The 21,901-nt window shown below is 44.3% G+C and overlaps 1 protein-coding gene across 1 annotated transcript in view; it reads left to right on the top strand.

Annotated features, from left to right (window-relative positions):
- Positions 1 to 5,409: 5,409 nt before the first annotated feature.
- Positions 5,410 to 21,901, top strand: part of sin3aa (SIN3 transcription regulator family member Aa) — a 143,307-nt gene continuing 126,815 nt past the window's right edge. The window contains exons 1-2 of the mRNA XM_072282287.1: positions 5,410 to 5,451; positions 15,489 to 15,630. The gene's annotated coding sequence lies outside the window, so the exon portion shown is untranslated. The remainder of the gene's footprint in view (positions 5,452 to 15,488; positions 15,631 to 21,901) is intronic.

A 21,901-nucleotide genomic window follows, 5' to 3' on the forward strand; every position in this document is an offset into this window, starting at 1 on the left:
GCTGATTTTTGCTCTGTTGTAAACTTTGACCGGTACCAGATGCACTGGGGAACATGATAGAGGAAGTGTTCTAAATGTTAGAGGAAAACGTAGCTCTTGTCAAGAGTAGACAGTGATGAGTGAGCAGCCTAAAATGGACAAGTGCATCCAACTCTAGTGATTACATTGAACCAGACAGCTGACATCAAGCAGTACTCATTGCCCATCTGATAGGGTTTGCAAGCCGAGCTGGCAGCAACCAATGTTCTTAGTGCAAGTTCAAGCTGAATGCGGATATAAGGAGTCAGCAGCATTTGACCCAACCAATGCACAGGAAGTTCCCTGAACCTTCATAAACTACATTTATAGTGTGAGATTGCCAATGAAGATCTGCTCACCTACCATGGACAAGATGCTACTTAGCCAGTCCTTGTCCAGTTATCAGTTACTGTCACTTACTTTTCACCTTCATGACTTTTTACTGTGAAGTATCTCTCTTATCACTCTTTGGTTAATGACATTGGCTTTGGATTGGTACACTGTACGCTTTGTATCCAATACTCATTTTGCTGTTTTAAGATGATATAGTACACGTGGTGATTAGCTTTCATTCTGCGTATAAAGGCAATTTGCACTTGCTTCACCCATGTGCTTCAGATCTTGCTTTGGAACTTGAGCCAAAGTACTGTTCTCTGACTGTAATCTGTCCTCATATTTCTACCTTGCATTAGAAAAATTTCCTAGCATTCCTGGATTTCATCCCTGCTGACTTTGCAATTTTGTACACCTAAATAAATTGTTCTTTTTAATAGTTTTCATTGAATTTACTCATTGATTAAACTACAAGCAAATGTCTCAAGAAAGTACAGGGTTTGCAGAGTGAAGATAAGGCTGACAATGAGACAGAAGCTGGGCACAGGAGACCCTGTGGAGGCTGGAAATCTTGAGTAACACACACAAAATGATGGAGGAACTCAGCAGATCAGGCAGCACCTGTGCAGAGAGAAACAGAATGTATGTTTCCCGACAATGACCTTTCATTGGAATGAGGAAACGTTAGAAACAGAATGTTTTTACGTTGCAGGGAATGAGGAGGAGTTTGGCAAACAAAAGTAAAGTCTATGAGAGGGACAATTGCTTATTGACAGACTCATCTGACCTCTAATCCCTAATGCATACAGTAGGTGTCCACAGACTGAGCCATCCTGCGACTTTCATCAATTACTTTCCATAACATTAAAAGTTTGCTAACATAATGTACGTTTTGGAACAGATTCCATTCAGAGGAATAACTTAATTACACTGCAGTATAGCATTGTTTTGTGAAGGCACATTGCAGAGTTCAAAGTATATTTATTATCAAAGTACATATATGTCACCATACACAAGCCTCAGATTCCTTTTCTTGTGGGCATACTCAATAAATTCAATACAATCAATGAAAGACCACACCAACAGGGTGGACAACCAATAAGTAAAGACAACAAACTGCACAAATACAAAAGTAAAAAAGGAAATAATAATAAATAAATAAGCAATAAATATCAAGAACATAAGATGAAGAGTCCTGAAAGTGAATCCGTAGGTTGTGGGAACAGTTCAGTAACTGGGCAGGTGAAGTTAACCCCTCTGGTTCAGGAGTACATTTCCCACAGTATGTATCATGTCTTCATCTTTATTTTGTTCACTGACTATACTGTTTGACTGATTAATCTAACTGTATCCTCTTCTTACACACAGCCATACTGCTGAAACTGTCAGGAACTCCCTTGCCCTCTGATACACACCCACCCAAGCTTGTTCTGTTGAACTGACTGCTCTCCCTTGTAAGAATGGTGCTGGTCCTCATCGAAGGTACTTGACCAGGAACCCCTCCTGCTGTGTTGTTTCCCCATCCTTCGCAGAATTTATCCCCACGCACTCTCTGTGTTCAGTGGCTGCTGGGGCCTCTCACTGCTGCAGTGGTCCCCGATGCCATCAGTTTAAAGAGAAGTCTTCTTGTATGACAAAAGGCCCATGTTTAGCTTCATGTGAGGTCTTTCATTTGTAACTCACCAACAATGTTTGTGTCAGTGTCATAGAGAGGTACAGCCTGGAAGCTTGTTAAACTTTGTAACATGTGTTAGCAATGGGGACAAGAATTTAGGTGACTTGTCAAGTCAAGTCAAATTCATTTATAAAGCACATTTAAAAACAATCCATGTTGACCAAAGTGCTGTACAGACCATAAAATCACAAACACAGATATAAACAACAAGGCACACAGCTTATAGGCACAAAATAAACAACACACGAGCCTAGGCACAAGCCAAAAATCAGTAAGTTTTGGATGACACCAAAATTAGTAGTATGGTGGACAATAAAGGAGACTGAGAATGTAGAATAGCAGAACAGCCGGGAAAATATAATAATAATTACTTTATTGATCCTGAGTGGGAAATTAATTCGCTATAGCAGCAACATTTAAAAACACACTTAGCAGTGTGCAGACTAATAACAAAATAATAATATACACAATAATTTACCAATGTGCAATAATGTACAAAATAATTAAACAGACTATTGTACTATGATGTATGTTCTCCTGTCACACAGCGATGAGTTGTTGTATGTGCTTTTTGCATTTGGTAGGAAAGATTTTCTGTAATGATCCTTGTGACAGTGCAGCTGAATGATTCTGTTCGAAAGAGTGGTCTGCTGCTTATTCAGTTGGTCATGGAGGGGATGTGCCAGATCATCCACACTGGATAACAGTTTGTTCAGTCACCTCCTCTCCACCATTAGCTCAAAAGAATGGCAGCTGGAATTTAGCTCAGACAAATGTGAAGTGATGCATTTTGGCAAGTTCATCTAGGGCAGGATAATAAAGGCATCCGTTAGTCTTCACTCTCCAGGGCGCAGGCCTGGGCAAGGTTGTATGGAAGACCAGCAGTTGCCCATGCAGCAAGTCTCCCCTCTCCATGACACCAATGTTGTCCAAGGGAAGGGCATTAGGACCCATACAGCTTGGCACCAGTGTCGTCGCAGAGCAACGTGTGATTAAGTGCCTTGCTCAAGGACACAACACGTTCCCTCGGCTGGGGCTCGAACTCATGACTTTCAGGTCACTAGTCCAATGCCTTAACCACTTGGCCATGTGCCCACAAGATATACACAGGACAGGATATACACAGTGATTGACAGGTCACTGCAGATCAGATCAATCTTGGGGTTTAGGTACGTAATTCCCTGCGACACAGGGAGACGGGGTAAAGTACTGAGTACAAGAGTTGAGAGGTCATGCCCCGGATGTACAAGACATTGGTGAGAGCACACATGGGATAGTATGTCTAGTTCTGGTCACTTTACCACAGGAAGGATGCAATTAATGTGAAGAGGGCCGTGAAGAAAGATTTAGAAAGGCATTACCGGGACTGGAGGGCTTGAGTTATAAGGATAGTCTGTTTTCCCTGAAGTAGAGGAGGCCGACCTCCAAGAGGACCACAACCTTGTCACAGGTTGGAGACTTGCGTGCCTCAAAGACCCAGAAACCTATGTTGGCTGGAGTCAGAGTTTTGTGCTTTGGCTCTTGGTAGGGTCACCCATGCCAAACAGGTCAAAGGGTAGAGGTCAGACTAAGAGTGGTCCACTGGTCCTCCAGGTTTGGGGGTTCAGCTCAGGGCTAACAACCCTGACTGGTAAAACATTTTTTTTAAAATGTATCAGCAATGAAGAATCCTTCCACATCTGAGTGTGACGCTGTTCCCGAGTCTCCACCCGCGACTCGCCAGCCATCAGTAGTGAAAACCGAGAGGGCGCTACCGACGCGATGAAGGAAGCCCTGAACACCGCCGGAGATGGAGGACCTTCATTGCTGCCCCCAACGCCAGCGGGGTAGCGGGCAGTAAGACAGTAAAGGAGGCCGAGGGGGTGACCTCACACAAGTTAGCAAACTCACGAGGAACAAGGATTAAGTGGATTGTCACAGTCATTTTTCAATGGTAGGAGAGTCTAGAAACAGAGGGCACGGGTTTAAAACGAGAGGGGACAGAATTTAAAGGGACCCGGAAGGCAAGTTTTTCTCCCAGAGGGTGATGGGTAGATGAAACCAACTGCCAGAGGAAGTCCTAGAGGCAGGTACCATTACGTGTAACATTAAAAAGACATTGGGACAGGTTTAGAGGCCAAGATAAAGAAAAGCTTAGTCTTGTTTGTCACAGGTCCATCCAAATACACAGCGAAGTGTGTCCTTTGCCTCACACCAGTGTGGATCGTGCTGGGCAGCCCGCAAGTGTCGCCACGCTTCCAGCGCCGATATAGCATGCCCACAACTCACTCACTGACCCCGACCTGATTGAAGACGCTGGGAAGTGGGACCAGCTCAGGAACACCCCTTGGTCGGCATCGATGAGTTGGATTGCGCTGTACACGTCGATGAAACAGGCGCACCAGCCCATGGAATCCGCGCTGAACATCAACATCTATTAACATTAATCCATGTTGTTTAGCTCCTTCCCACATCGTCGTCAGCTTTCGCCAGATTCTACCATTCGGCTGCGGACAAGTGGCAATTTGCGGCACGGGTCTTTGAGATGTGCACGCACTCAGAGGAAAATCCGCGCTCTCGCCGGGAGAATGTGCCGCGCCGACGCTAGGATCGAACCTGGGTCGCCGGCGATGTCCGGCTCTGCCCAGCGCCGCTCGTGGTTTTTTTTGCGCATGTCCCTTATTCCAACTGTGCGTGTCCGGGGGAATACAGCGGAGCACACAGATACACAGCGAGCGAGCAAACAGAATACTTGCAACCGCTTTATCCCACTTCACGAACAACATGCATGTGCACAACACTCCGTACAGCAGCAGGTTTTACACTGTGGGTGGTGCTGTTTTTCAGGTAAAACCTTAAACCAGAATTCTGCCTGACATCGGTGGTTAATTAAAGAAGGAAGGAAGGAGCTGGTCAACACTTCAACCGAAATTTGCCCTGATAGCACACAGTAAACCCTCGATGTAGCAACGTGTGTGTATTACTGAACGATCTCAATATTAGATGACCCAACTTCCTTTTAAAGGTATAAAATCTATTAGATCTTTGTATCTACATGATCACACAGGTACCGCTGCCAACTAAGGCAAATTTCCACCCATAGTAAAGGGATTTAACCACCAACGGATAGTTAAAATGCATTGTTATTTCTGGGCGTTAGCAGTCGTTGCCTGCCCTTCAGCAAATCTTCAACATACCGACTGTCCACAGTGCAAAGGCGTGGTAGATCAGGATGCGGGCACCGGCGGTGCCCGGGAGACGGACATACAAGCAACTCCCGGTTTCGAGTTGTGTTGCCAGGTGGAGCTCCCTGTCTACAGGTTCTTTTGGCGGGGTTGTGTTTGAAGCGGTGACGCGGCCTCCTCCCGGGGCCTATGTTAATGAAAGGGGGTGTTTCCATCTCTGGGAGCTCGGCTGCCTGTGAGCGGAGGTGCGCGCTAGCCGCGGTGAGGAATCTCCCCCGTTTACCCCTTTCCCTTCTCTTCCCCAATGATTCTTAATTTCACGGCAACCATGCAAGGACTTTGTGGCTGGGATCCGTATCCGGAGATTCGGGGTAGGAGGAGGGGAGTTGGGAAGAGAAACCGCGTAGCGCGCCTGCCGCCCGCACTGAGTGCCGGAGCCCGAAAGAGAGTGAGGGTGAGGGCTAGGGTTGCAAAGGAGCAGATGGCCTTTCCCCGTCCCCTTACCTCGTCCCTCTCCCCCGCGACCGGCCGGCTGCCACTCACAGCCCCGGCACACGGTGGCCTTATTATAGGGGGGAGGGGGATGGGAAGGGAGGGTTCACTCGGTGTTTTCTTGCCTTCGAACACTATTTATAATCAACATTGTGTGGATTTTAAAGAAGGCAGGTTGCGGGGTCGGTCAGGAGGTAATCAGCAGCCGCCACCTTAAATGTATTCGTTCTTTAGTGCTCGGCGGCGCCGGCGTGTGTTTGTTTTGGCGGCCGGGATTTAAAGGGGAGAGGGTGGAAAATGGAGAGTGTAGCGGAAGGAAGGGAAGGTGCGTAGTTTGCATGTGCAGCTGGCTTGTGATCGAGCCGTCTCTGTCCCTCCCACCGTTGTATTTAGGGGGGCTGGTCCGCCGCCGGTAGGGAGGGAGGATGATTGTAAAGGGGTGTTTTGGTCGATTTTAATGGTGGCCTCGCGTTGCCAGCCCTTCCTGGCGAAGTGACCGCTGCCGCCCGTCCCCCACCGCCGCCCGTCCCGACTGTGTAACAAAAGCTTCTCGCCCTGTAACAAAAGTCCGCGCTACGGAGCGCGCAGCGGACCAAATGGCCGAACGCGCTCACGCCGTTCGTCCGCCTCCAGCTCGAAACTCCCGCACTCTGACTGCGGGAGAGGGGCAGCAATAAAGAGGGGATCCCCCTCCAGTGGAGATTGATGGGGGGGAGACCCCGGCTCTCTGTGCTGAGCCGCCGCTGCCATCCATCCACTGACGCCCGGTGAAAGGCCGATACCTCAATCTCACCGGGAGTAAACACGGCCGAAGTCCCGCCCCCGTGCACGGAGTACGCCCCTTCGTGACGTAATCAAACCCCACCCCCTCTGCCGGCAAGGTCCCGCCCCCAAGTTTCCCCGCAAAGGTTGCCGCCTCCTCTTCTCTGATTGGTTAGCGTCCTCGCAGCGGGCCCGCCCCTTAGTTACTCCAATTTGATTGGTAGCACCTCCCGGAGGCTTGTCATTGGTGGATGGGTTTGTAGTAATGGTTGGGGGGGGGGTTGCCGCGATACGGGATCTGATGCGTCACAGTAGTGGCGGCCTGTCACGTGTCACGGGAGGAATCCCCGGCAGAGTCCCAGCTCGTTAGCGGCCGGGGGGAGTGACAAGTCGCCGCAGCCCCACCGTGCGCGGCGTATAGACGGAGCGCTCCACGGTGCTTGTTGTCCTTGCCGTGTGGGCCGTCTGAAACAAGCCTCCGGAGATGCTGGATATCTGGAGCGGAATACACAAAGTGGAGGAACTCAGTTTAGCGTTCCTCCAGCATTTTGTGCGTGCTGCCTCCTGCGACTTCAAACTTCCGGGATGCTTTGACCAGTGTTGTTGTGTGGTGGGGGCGGGGCCGCTGAGGGGTTAGCAGCTGGCCCTGAAATAACTTGTGATCGAATAAGTTAGGAGTTTCTCGGAGCTAATGGCAAATTCGTCTCGGTCCTTCGACCGTTCTCTCATTGCCCTCCCCTCCCCACTGAAATGCCAGTGCCGCATTACTGAGTGAAACTTGTAGCTGTGTGGGACCCGGATCTTGTTCACCGATCGTAGGGTTAATGAGATTTGTTTTCGGAGTTTTTTTCCATGGGTTTTTATGTTACTCTGCCTAGTTCCGCTACCTCCGACGTTGGGTGCATCACGTACCAAATGTACGCAGTGTGAATCTATCAACGGTGCCGGAGACATGAGAAACAGTATTCGACAGCTTGAGTAATTGAAACAGCCGCTCACATTGGCTCTGGAGTGGGGGTGGGGAAAGTGACTTTGAAAAGAATTGCACTTGCACTCGTTTGCGACCGGAGGAATTCTACAGCAAGTAGTTAGTGATGTCTCCCCCCCCCCCCCGCGGGATGTAAGCGTCGCTAGTAAAGGCAACACTTACCGCTCCTCATTGATCGTCCTATGAAGTGGCGCTGAATATATCCCCACGGTGCTGTTAAGGAAGGCAGTTCCTGCACGTTGTCGCAACCCATTGAAAGAGTGCGGTTAGATTTTAAATGGCCACGTTAGAGCGTATGATTTGAAAGGGGACGTGGATTCCAGCGTTCCTACAAGCTCTGCTTGCTGTATCTTTCGGCGACGAGAGGTGGTGGACTTGGGAGATGCTGTCAAGAAACATTGTCAAGTTGCATTAGTGTTCCTGAACCGTGCACCGTGGTGAAGAGTTTGAAATGTTCAGGTGACGGATGAGTTGCCATTCGGAATCATGAATATTGTTGACTTGAATGACGTGAACTTTGCTTTGCAGTAGCAGAACAGTGCAAAGATATTACTATGAATTATAAAAATAAACCGCACAATTCAGAAATATGATGCGGAGGGGAAGAAGCTGTTCCTGAGTCACTGAGTGTGGGTACCTCCTCCCCTGTGGTAATAGCGAGAAGAGGGCATGTCCGAATTGGTGAGGGTCCTTATTGATAGATGCTGTCTTCTGAAACCACCACCTCATTCTACCCTTGTCATTCGGTCAGGAGTCTAGAGAGGAAAGGTTTCAAGAAGAATGTGTGCAAATGGACATCTTGGTTTGCAAGGACAAGTTGAGCTGAAGGGGCCAGTGCAGATTCTGGTTAAATCAAGAAAAGTGCACATTTTGGATCTAAACCAAAACAAATTCTGGATAAATCTTGCAAATCAAGCAGCACCTCTGGTAAGAGGGCTATCTACAGTAGCCCCTCTGAGGAAAGGTTCCTGATCTGAAGTGTTGCCAAGTTTCTCTTTCCACAGATGCTGTCTGACTGGCTGAGTTTGTCCAGCATTTCTGTTCCTGTTCCCATCCTGCTCTGTTCTGAAAGGTGTTCAACATTTTGACCATTGGAACTTAACACCCAGGCCTGGGTGTTAGAATGAAGACATACTATCTCCTGTATCATGACATTTCTTGTTTTGTGGCAGTAGTGCAGGACAAAGACATAAAATTCCTATACATTACAAAATAAATAAGTGATGGGAAATAATCAGGCAGTGTTCATGGATCATTCAGAAACCTGATGGTGGAAGGGAAGAAGCTGTTTCTGAATTGTTGAGTGCGTCTTCAAGCTCCTGCAGCTCCGTGGTGATGGATGCCTTCTTCTCAAGACACCACCTCTAGAAGATGTTTTTAACATTGGGAAGGCTTGCCTCTGCGATGGAGCTGGCGAAGTCCCCAGCCTTCTGCAGCCTCTTGTGACCCTGGGCGTTGGAGCCTCCCTCACCAGTCAGAACGCTCTTCACTGTACATCCAGCTGCTTGGTGACTTGCCCTTGCTCCATCTCTCTAGTTGGCAGTCTTCGGGGAACAGCAGAAGGAGGGTCACTTGCCCAGATTAACCGATCTCTGGCCTACCCCTGTGCCCTTATTCATACAGCTGAGCTGTTAAGCTTTCAGTTGATAGTGACCTCTCCTCCCCATGGCCCCTCAGGTTACTGTTGGTGAATTGGTGACATTGCGGGTACATTCTGCAAGGACGTGTGAATGGAAACTAACCCCCCATGTACTCCCAGTGGTGAAGATCATGAAAGCATCTGGATAGTGTCCAGTTTAGGAACTGCACTGAAGAACATCAGCAGAAATGCTCTGAGATGATTAGTGTCCACCACTTTGTTAAAATTATCCTTCTGCGTAAGAATTTTCCTGATGGTTCCAACTTTGCAATACCTTGTAATTGCCCTGATGCTATTAAAGGCAACGACCTTAACCTTAAGGAAGGATTTGTTTGTCACAAAACATGTGGGAAATGTCCATGTGTCAACTGATTTGGCACTTGTTCAGTTTTCCCTTCATCTGCAGCACATTTATCAAAACACCTGTTGAATCTTTTTTAATGGGAGTGGAGTAGGAACATTGAACACATGAATTTTAGCAGCCCCTGTTTCATTCGTGCATTTACAAAGATCATAACCATCAACAGCTGTTCTCTAGTCAGCACACTAACTCTTTTTCATTTTGATTATAATTATTACTTGTCAGTTAAGAATATGACACAGTAACAAAATCTGCTCCAAATGGTAAACTTCTGTTTTAGATCTTTTTGTGGTGATCCCATTAAGTTTTTTAAAATGTGTTTGCATTGCTCAGCAATGAGAACATGTTACATATTTCCAAGAAGGAAAAAGGAAAGGAAAGGTACGTCGCATCCAGAGTTTCTCCGGTTAGCGGACGATTTCCCTCCACGCCTCTCTGACGTAGTGGCGAACCGCGTACGAGAGGCAAGTTCCATTGCCTTCTGCCGGGTGAGTTTCCGAAGAGATCACCAGCTCATAACCCAGCACGGATGGAAAGCGTGCAGGGAAGCCGGCTGGATTCGAACTCGGGACCTTTCGTCCTGAAGTCCAGCGTTGATGCCACTATGCCACCAGCTGGGTTTGATTCCAAGAAGACTTTTTTTTTAATTAAAGCAGCAAATCATTTTATCTGACAAGACCTGCACTTTGATTTTTTTCACAAGAAGTCTCTTGAATTCTTAACTCGAAATATCAACTGTCCACTTCTCCCTATGGATGCTGCCTAACCTATCCCCGCGTCCCTCCGGCTATTTGGTTTTGCTGCTCCAGCTTTCAGCGGCTGCAGTTTCTTGACCTTTGTGTTCCCTTGTGTAGCAGAAGCGATGTTGAAGAGGCTACCTTCACAGAGTTATACAGTGCAGAAACAGGGTCTTCAGTCTAACTGGTCCACACCAACCAAGACTCCCACTTGCCCACGTTTGATAATAGCCTTTTCCATCCACGTATCTGTCCAAGAGTCTATAAGTATTATGACTGAACTTGCTTCAACCACTTCCTGTGGCAACTCATTCCACATAAATACAACCCTCTAAGGGGAAAAAAAGTTACTCCTCAAGTTTCTATTTGACTCTTTTCAACTATACCCTCGAGTTCTTAATCTTTTCACTGAATGCACTGAAGAATCAAGTGCATTCACCCTATCTATGCTCATTTTTATACACCTTTAGAAGATCACTTCTCAAGTTTCCAACACTCCAAGATGAAAAAATCCTAGTCTGTCCAAACTCTTCTGTAACTCAGTCCCTCAAGTCCTAGCAACGTCCTTGTAAATCTTCTCTGCACTTATTTAAGTTTAATCTTTCCAAGAACGGTGACCAAAATTGAACACAGTACTCCAAGTGCAGTTTCACCAGTGTCTCATACAACTGCACCATGACTTCCCAACTTTATACTCAAAGGCCAGCATGCCAAAAACCACCTTCATCTTCAGGTGACCCTACCTCTCCTCTTTCAGTGAACCATGTACTTGTATTCCAAGGTCCCTCTGTTCTAGAACACGTCCCAGGGCCCTTCTGCTCACTGTGGAAGTCCTACCTTACTTTGACTTGCCGAAATGCAACACCTCGTACTTATCTGAATTAAACTCCATTTGCCGTTCCTTGGCCCATTTACCCAGCTGATCAAGGACTCCTTGTAATCTTTGCTAAGCTGCTTCTCTGTGCAGTATTACACCTACAGCATTTTTGTGTAAGCTACAACAAGAAATGAAATACTTTTAACTGCCATTTAAAAAAAAAACTAGTCATCCAAACCTTTTGTAAGAGTATATCTTAAAGATATGCCCTGTGGAAAGCCAAGTTTGCGCAAAGTTTGGCTTGCCATAGATCTTAAAAAGCCCAGTCTTATCACTAACACAGGTTAGGGCCACTGGAAACAGACCTGAATACCTTCAAATTACTGCCTCATTCATGTTGAGAAAATGCTCTCTGAGCCATTTGAACTAAGAAGGTGACTGAGGTATGACTTTAAATCATATTTTTATAATAACATAATTAACAAGTAATCTGAAATACTGAAGATATTTTAACCATTTGGGAGCAGGGTAGGCCACCGTGTAATGATTTTTTTGTGGCTGATATGATGTTGGCCCCAGCTTCAGTTTCCACCTGATACTCCCTAACCCTCAAGTGCATTAATCTGCTTTCAAAATATTTTAAGTGTTGAGATAGAGATTTCCAAAATTCAAAACCCTCAAGAAATTCCTACTTAGTTCAGACTTTTTTTTATAATCCAGAGATTATTTCCCCCAGACTCTAGATTTCTAAATTCCAAATCCACCATCTGCCCTCTCAAGCCCAAATGCAAGTGGAAAGGAAAAAAAAAACAAAGTGAGACCGTTTGGGTGAAGCAGTGCAACATGAGACGTGCTGGAGATACTTAGTGGGTCAGACAGCATCCGTTGAGTTCCTCCAGGGCTTTGCATGTTGCTCCAGATTCCGTCATATGCTGACTTTACCCCCACCCCCTGAGTCAAATAGTGGATGCTATCAGTGTTTCAGCTAATCTGTGGTGATGTCAGATCAGAAAAGTGATTTCAGTTAAGTTCTGAGCATGGTCATGAATATGGAATGATAACTCTCAGATTTAAGTCCAGCATGCAGTTAAAAAACTTTTGGGTTAATTTGGACAGTTTCCAATTTCTAGCTAATAATTATGTAATTGGTTTATTGCAGAAGTTAATTTTAAAGACAAGTTATTTTCAGATGATTGGTGATTCATACTCATGCCACTTCTTGCCTTTTGTTGTTTAAAAGTCAATAAGTTTTAAACCTAGGTTTGTCCATGTCTGAAATATGCTGAGCCAAGTCAGGAGCACTGGTTCACGTACCTAGTCCCGCGTAAACATACATGTACATGTGCAATCCTTTTTGGCGAGTGTCAGCTTGTAACTGGATGAGCTCACACAGCATTCTCACCAGTGTGGATCTTTTAGTGATATCAAAAGTAGTGATCTTGGCTGCCAAGCACACACTGTGACTGAAATTGGCTAATTCAGCATATTCTGTCAATTAGGATCTTCCTTGCAGAAGTCAAGGAGGGGCTTTTTATTTATACAGCTGCTCTCTGTCACTACTTTCACACTTCCAGAGTGTACTCATTTGTAACAGGGAGATAACAACTCAATATGCACAGCAGGGTTCTCAATATGGTAGTAAGGCAGATCGTTATCTCATCTGTTTCAATTATAGTGTTGGAGGAATAATTCGTTGCCAGAGCACAATTTCTTCTTCAGAAAGCCCCTCGGATCATTAACATCCCAAGAGGGAAGGTATTTAATTTTTCTTAAAGACAATCTGAGTGTGCAGTGTACACTCTCAGTGCTGTTCTGTGTATCCATCTGAACCACCGTTCAGGGATGTGGAGTGTGGGTTGAACCCATTGCCCTTTGGCTCAGGCGAGTATGCCAACATTGGATTAATACCACTAGACCATTTTCAAACATGTAATCTGGGGAAATAAAACTAATGCAAACAATAGATCTGAACCAGACAACATTTCCATCTCTGCTGGTGGGAGGTTTTATGTAAGTTTGTTTTTCTCAAAGATTAACTACAGAATTGAGTGTGTTAGGTCTCATTGCTAATGTAACTGCATAAACCAAGCTGTTGCACACTGGGAAAAGGAAGACCTTTTTTATATACCTGGAATAGAATCAATTGTTCTCTCCCCCCCCCCCCCCAAATCCTTGTTTTCTTTCCCAGGGCAGTTGCTTCATTGCACTTTCCCCTGGCTTTAAGACACTTCTCTTTCCCAAGAGCAAATGGAGAGGGACGAGTCGAGTTAGTTCTGAGCTGTGGGCCCACTACCAGCACTGAGTGGACAGAGGAAATATTATGTGGGTTGTATTCCTTTATCTTGCAACTCAATAAACTGTGGCATCCACCCATTACTTGAAAATAGATTTTGAGCTCACTTGTCTCCTAATGCCAGTCTGGTTATCGTTGACAATGACCTCAAAAACTTCAGTGGATGCAGTACGAACAAGAGAAAATCTGCAGGTGCTGGAGATCCAAAGCAACGCATACAAAATGCTGGAGGAACTCAGCAGGCCAGGCAGCATCTATGGAAAAGAGTAAACAGTCGACGTTTCGGGCCCAGACCCTTCTTCAGAATTTTCTTTTAGCGTGGTAGCGTAGTGGTTAGCCCAACAGTTTACAGTACCACCGCTGTCAGTAAGGAGATTGTACGTTCTCCATGTGACTGCATGGGTTTCCTCCCGATGCAGCAGTTTCCACCTACAGTCTGAAGGTGTATCAGTTCGTAGGTTAACTGGTCACTGCAAGTTGTCCTGTGATTAGGCTGATTGTGATTAGGGGTTGCTCAACGGCGCAGCTTGAAGGGACAGAAAGGCCCATACAACACTGTATCTCAACAAATAAATAAACAAACAAACAAACAAACATTTGATGTCAAGCTCCTGGTCCTGTCAGATATCTGCAAAACAAAGCTTCTGTTCCGGAGCAGAAAATGTGCCGATGTTGGAAATGTGAAATAAAGGTGGAAAATGCTGGAGGCATTCAGCAGGTTAGGCCCCAGCATTTTCTATTTTTATTTTAGAAACCTCATGAAATTTGCTTCAAATGGCACTCCCTCTACCTGTAATGCGGATGATCTTACTGCAGTGAGACCAGGCAGTATGGAGCAGACTGCCCGATTCCAACTAAACAGAACGACTAGTTAATCAACATTTTGGACCAAAGTCTAATTTTAATTTTAGTTTCAAGGAAATGTAATAATGGATTTGGGGAAGAATTGTATGATTCTTCCCCAAAAGAATTGTATGAGTAAGAGTTCGGCACGGATTGGAAGGGCCGAGATGGCCTTTTTCCGTGCTGTAATTGTTATATGGTTATATGTATCATACATTAGGCCGTTCACTCCATTAGGTTGATACTGGCCAAAATATGTGTCAGACTAATTTCATATTACAGTTCCAGTTGGTTTCCATGGTTAATTTGACTAATCCCTTCAAAGGTTGTCCCAAATGGCAGGCTACGAGGAATGTTAAGCAGTAAATATGTTGAATGTTAATTTGGCACAGTTGTGTCTGATTGGGGAATTTCCATGTTTCAGCCCATTTTTAAAGCAGTTATCGATGAGTGCTGCAATCTGAGATCCCTTTAGATCAGTGGTTCCCAACCCGAGGTCCACAGAACCCGTGCTTAATGGTATTGGTCTGTGGCATTTAAAAAAAGGTTGGGAATCCTTGCTTTAGATGAAATCTTAAACAAATAGGTAGAACCTCGGTTTGATTGATGGTAAAGATCCCCAGAACACTCTACTAAACAAACTAACTGGTCATCTATACTAATTATTTGTAGGCAGCCTTTGGTCCGCTTAGGTTAACTGTGACTACATTATAAATTAGGTCATAGACTAAAAGAATCAGGATGCTAAGGGTGCCTGACAGGATGGGTGTAGAGATGTTTTCTATAGTGCAAGAATGCAGAACAAGGAGTGACTGTTTAAGAGTTCTCTCTTTTGAGGCAGGCACGGTTTAGTTTCTCCTCTTTCAGGAGGCTGTGAGTCATTGAAACTTCTATCCCTGAGAGTGATAGAAGTAGCATCTTTGAATATTTAAAGTGAAGGTATAATCCAGGGGAGGGATTTGAAGGGTTACTGGGAAGTATGTGGGAATACAGAGCCTACATTCATCATCTCATTGAATGGCAGAGTTAAGTGGTCTACTCCTGCTTCTTATTCATAGGTTTGAAAATGTTCAATTTTCTGAACAATTAACATAATTTTCCTTTTGATCATGGCATTCATTTCAAACATTATAGATCAATATAAAATATTGCATTAAACAGGTAAATAGAGACATAAATAGCAGACTTGTGCAAGTGTTGTTTACTTGAGAAGCACAACTTTAATCCACAACTGTTTAGTTCTGTGGTTACTGGCATTCTCACCAGTTGTAAATACACCCCAACATCTTAAGATGTTAAAGCACACCTTTGTCTCTAATCTAAACCAATGTGACTGAAACTAAAATTTGGATCCTGAATTTCATAGGCGGTGTCTAACACATGCCATCCTGTATGCACATCACTGGCTTCGGAACAGCATCTGGTTGCTTTGTGAAAGGACGTCACCTACCAGCCCACAGACCCAGCCAGCATTCTAACACCTCTGCACAGATTTTGTGATAAATCAGGTAAGGGTCACCTCTAATTCTTACTGTAGTCCATTCATACATTTGCTGCAGATGCTAGTAATTTGTTTCCTATTTCCCTCCTTCATGTCTCTACCTCCACTTCTACCATTGTCTCCATCTCCTCAAAAACATTCCACCCTCACCCATCTGTCCCTCCCCCAGATAACACCAAACTTCTCACCCAAGGTCTCTGGTGATATCTTCTTCCCAGATGCAACCATCAAGCAAAATTTGAACCCAATTTCATATCTGCCCTGCCTGCAGCACAGACATAGCCCAGGCAAAGTCACCCACAACACTGAGGAATCATCTCCCCTTTCTCTTCTGGCATTTTTGTTATGACTGGTGGTCTTTCTCCTTCATCCCAGCCCCTCATTTATGTGCTGCCTCTAGGCCAAGTATCACTGTCTATCAGCTCACCATGGTGACTTGGAGATAGATGACGGAGTGTTATCGAAAAATATCGGAAAACTAGAGCGTCTCCCTCTAAGAATTCAAATTCTTGTACAAGCACTCCAACCTTCCATCACTACCCTAACCCTGCTGATAAAAAAAGTCTGTATACAGACAGTCTCCTGTAAGATATAACTTGAGCTTCCTGCTCTATTATAATTGTTACTACAAAAGAGGCCATTCAGTCCATGGAGCCTGTGCTAGCCCTTTCCACTAGATCCCTGGATGGAGATACGCATCTCAAGTATGCTCTGTGTGAGGGGTCTTCCTTCACAACCGCCTTGTATCTTTCACCCAGGATTTAATCTGTGACCTATTTCCGCAGGGTCTTGACCCAAAATATTGACTCTCCATTTTCCTCCATGGATGCTGCCTGACCTGCCGTGTTTCTTCAGTGCCTTTTGCGCTGTCATAGAGTACTACCGCACAGAAACAGGCTCTTTAGTCCATCTAGTCAGTGACAAACTATTATTCTGCCTGGTCCTGTTGACCCACACCTGGACCATAGCCCTTCATACACCTCCCCTGTACCTCCCCGGACTTCTTTATTGTTGCAATTGAACCCAAATCCACCACTTCTTGTTCCCTCTATTAATCCATGAAACCAGTCAGTCTTGTATGCCTTCATAAAATCTCTGAACTTGGGGCTCCAACATAATCCTAAAACCGAAATTCATCATCACTGTAATTGTTAGATTGTATCTAGGATCTTCACATCCTTTCTACAATGAAGCAACCAAAATCAGCTGTGAACCAACTAAGTTCAGAATGACTTTTCTACTCTCTTTATGAATTTTAGGATCCAATGTTTTACCAATAGTTTTCTTAGCTTTCAAAAAGTCTTTCACTACCAAATCTCATCTATAACAACAATGTTCCCTCTAATTTGCAATGACCAGTTTGCGCAAAAATCTTGTGCTATGCAAATTTTGTCTGGTGACAAAACGTGTGCACTAAATTTTATATAGAGAGGCATTCATTTTAACCGCTAGCAAGCCATTCTGCTTTAAATGAACTAGAGCGGTTCTTTTGCACTTTGGAATTCGACATAGTGAATCAATAATTTCTTCAATGAGGGTATAAATAAGCCAGTTCTAAAATCTGCAGACAAATAATTGCACCAAGTCATTAACACTATTCACATCAGAAACCAGAAAAAGAAATATGATTGTGTACGATTGTGAAACATACTTAACATACCAACGAGGTAGAGGGTAACAACCTTTTGTGCGCAGTTTAAATTCCTTCATGCGCTAGTAGCAAAAGATGTGTGCTTACGCACACCTTAGAAGGATCATTGTATAACGGTACTTATCTTCACACCAACTTGTGCTGCCATCTATTGGAACCCCTTTCCTTACCCTCCTGACTTGACTTTTCTACAACTTATCCAACATTGTCTGAAGTCCGGATGAAAGGTCACACCCCAAACGTTGACCATCCATTTACATTCATAGACAGTGTCTGAGCTCTTTCAGCTTTGTACTTTCTGCCAGGTTCTAGCATTTGTGGTCTCTTCTGTTTAGATTTTCTGAAGTCTCACTCTAGACAAGGCCTGCACATTCTCATTCTTGTTGACTGTCTGTTCCCACAATAGATCATATTGTAGTTGCTTGAAACCAAAATATTTCTCCATGGTTCCAAGCCACCACCCTTTTCATGATTCTCCAGGCTTGACCCTCTTCCAGCAACTTCGAAACTTGGCCCAACACACAGTCTACCTTATCCTCCTGTCTCCCTTTCATCTTTGGTGAAAGTGTACAGTACCTTTGTCCTTTCTGCTTAGGATTCTCTCTTTTGCTTTGGATGAAGCTTTTGATAAGCCTTCATGAAGGATCAGTACTTCCTCCCTGTATTCTCTGAGATACCTAGGACATCTTCCTATGTTAAAGACATTATATCAGTGGAGTTTGATCATTTCCTGGCTGGATTTATCCATACCGTGATATGGAACTACTTCCCATCCATCAGTGGCCACAGGAGAAATGCTGTAAGGTATTTCATAGGTACATCTGTGGAATTTAAATTGCCTTAATCCTGGATTTTTAAGATTGTTCCAAATTCTCATGCAGTTGAAGATGGTATTGCCTGATGTAATTGTCAGTGATTTTTTTTCCCCTCCGTGTTACGAGGAATACGCTGCAGGGTTGGGAGTTAAAACTAGAGGCTACAGAAAGAAGATAAGAGGGGAGAAATTTAAGAGACCTAAAGAGTAACTATGCAGAGGGTAGCAACCATTTAGAATGTGCTACCAGAGGAAATGGTTGAGGCAGATACTATTGCAACATTTAATGGAAAGGAGGGACTTGGTGGGTTATGGGCTGAATGCAGGCATCTTGGACCAGCAGGAGAATGATAGGGTTAGCATGGACCATTTGGGCTGAAGGGCCTGTGTCTATGCTATACTACTCTGACCAAAGAAATATCTTCTTAAGATAAATTACTCTTTCAATTAACTACTTAGCCTAGCAGATAAGTGAATTCAAACACAGAACATCAGGGATACTCAGGTTAGGCAGCATCTGTGAGAGAGTTAATACCTTGTGCCAATGACCTTCTGATCAGAACTGAAAGGATTTATCTACTGAGTGGCTGAACTCATACTGATGAAGGCAATTCCCATTTCTATAGATTACAATTAAAACAAAATCCGAGTCCTTAGAGCCCTGACAAGATAGATGTTGTGATGTTTCATGGGAGAATCAAACAAGGGCATGTAACTTCAGTGAAGGGGTGGTCACTCGAATGTGACATGTGCCGGAACTTCTTCCCATGAATCTTTGGATGTTTCTACTGCAGAGCTATGGAGGTTGGTTAATCGGGTGCATATTTAAGGAAGATAAACTTTTGAAAGTTTGAGGAATGAAGGTAATGAGGAACTGGCATGTTAGAGGGCTCTGGGACAGAACTGTGGTGATCATACTGAGTGGCAGCAGAGGGTTGAGGGGCCAAGTGGCCTCCTCCATTCTTAATCACTGGAAGGAAGGGATGTGTTAGAAAATAACTTGGGGTTTATGCCAGCTTCACTGCCAGGAAATGATTTTAGCTTTCGGCAAATGGGTAAATTGCATTTGAACAGTTCTGTACTCACTTGGTTTCCTCTTCAACCTATTGATAAATGATAGCCTATCAAAAGTCTGGTTGCACATCTGAAGTTGATGCTGTTGCGACTTACTGGAGGATGGAGAGAAGTGTTTTGGTTACACTGTACCTGAAATTCTCTTGTTCCAATTGAATTGATACTGTGTTTACTGCCCATGAATCTTATCAATGTTACAATGTCTAATGATAGTCTCCCCTTGCCATGTACCACTGGCTGTTGTGTTTCCTGTATTAACAATGACTATCATTATTGCGTAGGCAGAACAAATGGTTTGGAATGTGCCAAAGACACACATAAACAGTCTTCTGTATTTAGAGAAAAATACTAACTTGAAATGATGCTTATGAGTGTGGTAGGTGAGTTTGAGACAGAATCAGCCAAACCAACATATATTTCTTGGTGATTTGTCAGATCATGCAGATCAGGGCAAGACTTTGTCCAGGAAAGTACAGCATTTTACCAAGATGAACTGCAGTGAATGGGCGTCAGAGGTGGTTGAAGTTACACAGAGGGAGAAGGATATACTGTAGTTGTTGATCAATCAGCCCAATCCCAATATATCACAGCAGGAGTTCCTTAAGGCAAAGTTTTCATCCCAATCGACAACAATGATTTTCATTCCATCACAAGGCCAGATAGGGAATATTTGCTGATGATTACTAAATATTCACAGCCTTTCAGAACTCCAGTATTCAATAGCATCTGTAAAATATTCAGGCATGGTTCATAAATAGCAAGGAACTTTTACATCACAAAACTACCAGGCAATCCCTATCCCTTGAACTAGAATCTAACCGCCTCCCCTCGACAGTCAGTCTCATTCGCATTGCTGAGATCCCCCACCAGAATCCTCAGAGTCACACTTGGCCAGCAACTCCTATGGATGATAGGTCAAAGGCTGGATTTCCTGCTGTGAACACTTTCTGACACCAAGGTCTTTCCATGATCTGCAAGGCACTTGCTCAGATAACCACAGATCCAGCAATACTCAAGGTCAGCACTGTCCCAGGTAAAGCAGAGTGCTTGGTTGGTGCCCCAAACACCATGGATGTAGTGTGTACTGTTTTCAAACTGCATCCACTTGCCTCAGCTACAATAACAGCATCTCCCAAATCACTACCGTGGACAAGAGCTTAAGGCACACTGAAGCCCTCCCACTTGTAGTTCCTTTCCAAGTATCTCACCATCCTGACTTCAAAACAATATCACTAGTCCATCATTTGGTTTTAAGGTTGTGAAAAATCCTACACAGCGGCACTAGAAGGACTTAAGAGCAGTTCAAGGTAGCCACTCACCACCACCATCAAGGGCATTTACGGAAAGACAATAAATGCTGGTCTTGTCATTAATGGTCCTTCCTTCCACATCGATCTGGCCAGATCATTGCAGCACCCTCTCCAAACAAGATGCAAGCCAGATTCGCTGTTTTGTGGCATGATGCATAGATTGGCAGCTTTATCTGTCTGCCTTCCAAAGTCATCTATTGCTCTGGGACATCGTGTCTGAACTTCGACTGGTTGTATTCCACGAGGGACACAACCAACCCCATGACAGCAAGAAAAACATCAGGTCAGATAAACCTTTGAATCTCTGACGGGTCCTTTTGCTAATCCCCTTTAGTCTTATTCCTTAATCAAGTATTTATCCTGCTATTTACTTAGCAGTTAATTGGGAGGGCATTAATGCTTACTCCTGGGAGTCTGTTCTACACATAACTTGGGGTGGGGGGGGAGGGGGAAGGAAATTGATTAGTCTAGATTCTAATAATGCTCCAGACTTGTTTATTATGGTCTAATTAATTAGTCTTTTCATCCCTGAATGAGGGTCTTGGTTATGCTATCAAATTTTTGTCTTGCATATTATGCTGAAGGAAGTGACTTCTGCTGGGGAATATCGAATGGATGGCACCAATACTTCTAAGTGCCATTTCTGTATAACTATGGACAAAGGAAGATGTGGCATTTAACCACATAAAGCTTTCTAATTTCTCCATAACAACTTTCAGACTCACGCAATAGCAGTTGTGCAGAAGCATTAGTCAAATGTTTCTCTGAACTCCAAGTTAAATTAAATTTACTAACCATTTTGAAAATCACACCAAAATCCATGACTATAATATTTAAAATTCTGGGGCAGTGGATTTTATTCGGGCCATTGAGTCTGTCTACTAGTTAATCATCAAATAATACACAAAACATTGTTGAAAGCAACATATCCCAAAACATGAGATTTAAAATGGACAGCAAGTCACACTGAGTCATTAAATCAGAGATCAAAAGTTTGGTCTGCACCCACCTCATATTCCAAGATTCACTGTTGAAGATTCACCATCCTCTGGTGGGTGAATTTCTCATGTCCTGAAATGGCCAGCCCTGCGTTTTCAATCCATGACCCCTGGTTGGTAGGCACCCTAGTACCAGAAACATCACTCTGCACCAGTCCTACAAGAATTTTGTAGTTTTTTTCTAAAAATCACATTACTTCTTCCTTCTAAACAAGACCAGGCTCAGACTGTTTACCTGCAACCCCCAGTCACAGAAATCAATCCGGTGAGCCTTAATGGCACATTCCCCATCATAAGAACATCCTTCCCTGGAGGGGTAGTCATAGTCATAGTCATACTTTATTGATCCCAGGGAAAATTGGTTTTCTTTACAGTTGCACTATAAATAATTAAATAGTAATAGAACCTTAAATAGTTAAATAGTAATATGT

This window comes from Mobula birostris, chromosome 18 (assembly GCF_030028105.1).
Source record: "Mobula birostris isolate sMobBir1 chromosome 18, sMobBir1.hap1, whole genome shotgun sequence".
Taxonomy (NCBI): domain Eukaryota; kingdom Metazoa; phylum Chordata; class Chondrichthyes; order Myliobatiformes; family Myliobatidae; genus Mobula; species Mobula birostris.